The sequence below is a fragment of the Ceratotherium simum genome, chromosome 14 (assembly GCF_057802395.1).
Source record: "Ceratotherium simum simum isolate JZ-2026a chromosome 14, ASM5780239v1, whole genome shotgun sequence".
In the NCBI taxonomy this organism is placed as follows: domain Eukaryota; kingdom Metazoa; phylum Chordata; class Mammalia; order Perissodactyla; family Rhinocerotidae; genus Ceratotherium; species Ceratotherium simum.
In genome coordinates this window covers 54,255,044-54,260,215 of record NC_141913.1, presented here as the reverse complement: position 1 = coordinate 54,260,215, position 5,172 = coordinate 54,255,044, and the positions used below count along the sequence as shown (strand labels likewise).

General features: G+C 35.1%; 1 non-coding gene across 1 annotated transcript; it reads left to right on the top strand.

Moving 5' to 3' along the window:
* Positions 1 to 420: 420 nt before the first annotated feature.
* Positions 421 to 611, top strand: LOC147915332 (U2 spliceosomal RNA). Its single transcript, XR_015554359.1, has one exon. It is a non-coding gene; the product is annotated as a U2 spliceosomal RNA (small nuclear RNA).
* The last annotated feature ends 4,561 nt before the right edge of the window (positions 612 to 5,172 follow it).

Below are 5,172 nucleotides of genomic sequence, written 5' to 3'. Positions count from 1 at the left end.
ATCATGATAACCAAACGTACTATATTCCTTATGATTTATTTTGGGAATGCATCAACCCTGCCCATTGAAATGAGAAGCTAATGTGAATATTCTACTTCATCCTTATTATAAACTTTTTATTTTAGTAAAATATGTATCTTTTAATTTCAAAATAATGTTCTATTGATTTCTTCTGGAGACATTGGAAACACACCCACTCTTCTTACATGTAAAAGTCTTACAAATATTTTCACATAACTATTCATCATCTCTAGTGTCCTTTTTCTCTAACCAAAATATCTTCAGTTTCTTCCTATGTCCTTTTTTATGTAAAAATTTTGAATCATTCCAAATCATGATTATTCTCCTCTGGCTGTGGTCTTCAGTCTATAAGCACCTCTTAAAATGCAGTTCTCTGAACAAACAAAAATACAACACTTCATCGCTTCTCTGCCTTTTGGCTAAGATCAAGTGTAGTCTCTGTTCTTATCAGTTTAATATCTGATACGTCCTCTATCCGAGGACAATATATTAAATGGATTTTTGGAGCAGAGAGATGGAATAGGAGCTTGCTCCGTCCGTTCCACGCATCGAGCTGGTATTGCAGTACCTCCAGAAACAGTGCACCCCCCAGCGGGAATAAATGAGGTTTAAATAACAGACTTCAAGAAAAAAAAAAAAATATAGAACACTTCAGTTCCAGTCTGAAGTGGTCTAGAACTCTTTCCCCTCCCCAGACTGTAATCTATCCTCTGCCCTCTGCCACTGCACTGAAAGTGTTTCTGTTTATGTCGTTAGTGTCCTTGTCTAATACGAATCCAAGGAGTTTTTCTCCAGTGCAGCAATGGTTATGTTACCTCCCTTTTCTGAGGCAATGACAAGGTTATATACCCTTAAATTTTCACTTCCCTCTCATTCTGATAATGCCACTCTCTTGATCTTCCAACTGCTATAACTTCTTTGTGTTTTTCTTCATAGGCTCTGGTTCCTTCTCTTGCCCTCTGTCTAATGATGCCCTTCAGGGTTGTATCCTATGTCCTCTTTGGTTATTTTTCTACACACTCTCCTACACTAAGGAAATTCAACTATGTCAATGATTTCAATTAAGATAATGACTCTCAATATATCTTTCTAGACTGGTCCTTCAGAACCATATTTTCAACTTTTATCAACTATCTCCTACTAATTCTTCAAAGAATGTAAAATTATATATGATTTCCCCCTGAATAATTGTTATTATTCCAAAACAGAAAATGTATACAGGCTTGGGGCAGAAAGAAGGAATCTGTGCTCTTTGAACTCAGCAATGTAAAGGTCAAGAGAAGGAAGATATTTACAGATACAGCAGGTGAACAAATGTGAAGCCCTTTGAATATAACCTAGCTTACTGTATCAAGAGAGACTATATGGTGTGGGGAACCTGGTAGACTCAAGAAAGAGAAGACCTTTGAATATTCAAGTCTGGGTCTATGGTGGGTGCATCTCTCATGACATGGAAGGGGAGAGACACTATCAACAATGTACTGAATAGCCTTTCAATCCTGGATGGTTTCTGCTTTGGGTATTTCACTTATATAATGGTTCACTCGTATAATTTTTTTGTGTGTGATTTTATCTTTAACATTTAAATTGCTAAACCGTCTTGAAATTATGCTATTTTCTAAATAAAAGCATCTACCCTTTTTAAATGTCATTTTCAAAACTTCAGTCTTTAACCATTAATATAGACTTTGTAAGGTAAGAAATTTATGTATATACATATGTCATAGAATGTATATGGATAGATAGGTGTGTGTGTGTATATGTGTGTATTGCATCACAAAGTGCCCTCACTTTTACATTCTGTTTAATTGCTCAAATTTCCAACTGATCATACAAAGATTTATTATTACCTTCTCTATCATCCTTTACTGAAATACTTAATAAAATGGGAGTTTTATTCAGAACAGATAAGTTGGTTACACTTTGCAATTCTAGTAGGCATTAGCACCTGGAGCTCTGAAATATCAGCCCAGAGGTTGGTTCTGCCGTTGCATCTGCTCTACACTCCTTTTGTCCTTGACGGTCTAACCCTTTCTAGAAGGAGCAGTGATGCTTGAAGCATGGGCTCCCAATGGTAAATTTCCTTCTCTTTTTTAATTTTTGGATTTTCAGCATCAATAGCCCAAGTTCAGTCACCTCCTCATAATAATTTTTCCTGAGCAAACATCAGCCAAAAGAAAGCATTTGATCCATAGTATCGTGGTGAGAAGAAATAAAATTTGAACTCATCTAAACTAGAATGCTTTCCAAAAAAGTAGTAACTAGAAAATATTCCTGTAAAATATTGGGAATAATTTAATGGTTTTCGTTGTGAAACTCCTGTGGAAATCTGATCCATCCATGGCTCGAAAAGGACTGTGAGATTAGATTCAGGTATATATCTCACTTCCTACTCACATCAGTAAACTCTGAGCAGAATGGAGTCAGGATATTAAGATTAGTACACAGATCACACTGTTAGTGGTAAGGATGACTACCAGTTTTGATTATAAATAAAAGACAGAAAAGAGAGTAAAAGTTAATTCAAAATATATGTTTTTGATATATGATCAATTAAATATTTGAATTTAATTTTGTTCCTCCCTAAAAATCCCAGTAAAATGAGAATAATGTGACAAAAATAAATAAATTTATAAAACCAAATTGGATAAATTCTGTATCTGTAACAGGTTCAAGTTCTGATATCATTTGAGAGACTCAAGTCAGATATCTGTTCATCAAACTTTTTTTTTTAACTCAAAACTTTACAATGAAAAGAAGAAATTTGAGATTTATTGATTTGGTCAACTTGAATTCATGTCATTGTGCACTAGGATATGCTCTTATATACACACATAGATTCCCTAGAGCAAGCAAAGAGAAAAATTTTACTAGTCCTACTAGATACGATTCTGGAAACTGTCTCATAGGATTAAAAGCTACTCTTGCAGAGAGCAGTGGCATTTACAGGACTGAGACTAAGAAGAGAATGTTAATCACAATTCAGTGTTGGGTCTAAATGTACGTAAAAACTTTTCTTCTTCAAGATTCTAAATCTACGAGATTAAGAACAGAACTGATAGCCCATTTCTTTTTCAACAGAAATACCAAGCATTATTTTTATTAAAAATAAAATCTATTGGTCCCTTCTAACACATATTTTATATTCTTTATTCCTTTTCTAATATTCAAGACAAAAAGTATGTCTTTCAGAATATAAAGCCAAAAGTGTACTTGATATTAAAGTATAATGTTGATCAAATTTTTATTTCCTCATGTTACCAGATTTAAAATAGTGTCTTAAACTTATCAATTAGTGAAGTAGTTTATTATTGTAATTTCATACTAGATATTACTTGTACATATTGCACTATTTTAGTGGAGAATTATGTAGTATGTTGTCATGTAACATATGGTAATATTTTAATATATCGTGTATTATATTTCAGATTATAGTTAATTTAATTGCAATCACTTTGGTATTGGCATTTTGCACATTTTTGTATTATATATTTAATCTAATGTTATTAGTATTCGAATTCAAGATAAAGGGCCGGCCTGGTGGCGCAAGAGGTTTAGTGTGCGTGCTTTGCCGTGGCGGCCCGGGGTTGGCTGGTTTGGATCCTGGGTGTGCACTGATGCACCGCTTGGCAAGCCATGCTGTGGCAGCGTCCCATATAAAGTGGAGGAAGATGGTCACCGATGTCAGCCCAGAGCCAGCCTTCCTCAGCAAAAAAAAAAGAGGAGGATTGGCAGATGTTAGCACAGGGCTGATCTTCCTCAAAAGAAAAATAAATTCAAATTCAAGATACCTATGTAAATATTTATGGAGTGAAAGGGAATGAAAGAAAATTATAGAATCTAAGTGATATATTCCAGAGGAAATCTATGAATTTGGATTCACGTTTTTATTTTCTTTTCTATTTACCTCTGGAAAACAGATTTGTCCCTCTCATGTAGAAAATCATGAGCAAATTTGTGTTTACTACATATGAAAGCATATTTCAAACAGAGAACAGATAAGAAAATGATATAAGCAGATGTTAGGAATATTTTTGAATTGAAAATAGTCAATACTTGTATTTTTCTGCCAATACTATTGATAGATACAGTTATAAAAATATTTTATGTATTTGAGAATGGAGTGTTCAATTCTAGTTTAAAAATGCTCTGTACATCTGAAGGATGCTAACAAATAACTTTTGATAATATCTCTTCATCTCCATTTGGAGGAGCATAAGCCAACGTTAGACATGTCATTTCTCTGATCTATCAGTCAGATCTTGAAGATGTTAGAACATATGTTTTGTGACTACTCATTCCTTGCCCAGTAATTTATCAGACACCGACATGACCCATACTAGTAATCGGGGGCACAGAGTCCCTCCTTTCAGGGTTTGCTTAAGTGTAGTTTGCCCAGCACTATCTTATCTGGGCCCATACAAATAAGGTAGGAGACAGTACAGGATTTGATGCAAACATTTAATGTTGATGAGCCTGTGAATAAGGAATCAGCAGTGACAGAACCAAAAGACTGATTCTGCTATAAATTCTGTGCTTTTTTTAATGGAGATTGGCTGAATATACCCGAAAGACTCTCAATCTCCTTTACAAATTACATATTGTTTAGTAAGTCTGTCCAGTAACATAATTCAGTCACTAAACATGACTCTATTCAAGCACTGAGATGAGCACTTGTCAGACATTATGTTCATTGACTTTCATGACAGCAGGATGCATTAGGGAATTTTATTCTCTCGCTTTGCAATTGAGGAAATTTTAACCAAGAGAACTGAGATAACTTACAAGTGGTGACAAGTTTTCGAAGGTCACTCAGTCTGATGCCATGGATTTTCTGCTATGCTTTTACATTGCCTTCCACGGGTAACCAGTTTCATCCGTAAGGACACACACACACACACACACACACACACACACACACACACACTTAATCTTATATGGTATACATGCAATTTGGCTTCATAAAAGATCAATAAAACAAGCAGACACTGTATTTTCATTGTGTTCCAGTTTACTTGATTAATCTCACGTCTCAAGCTTGACTGGGCGCCTTGGTTGTTTTAGGGCACCGACATCCTCATTCCAGTTGTCCAGAGATGCTACTCTTCCTCTGGACAGTAGGAGGCTGGAGCCCTGCAACACTGAATTGAG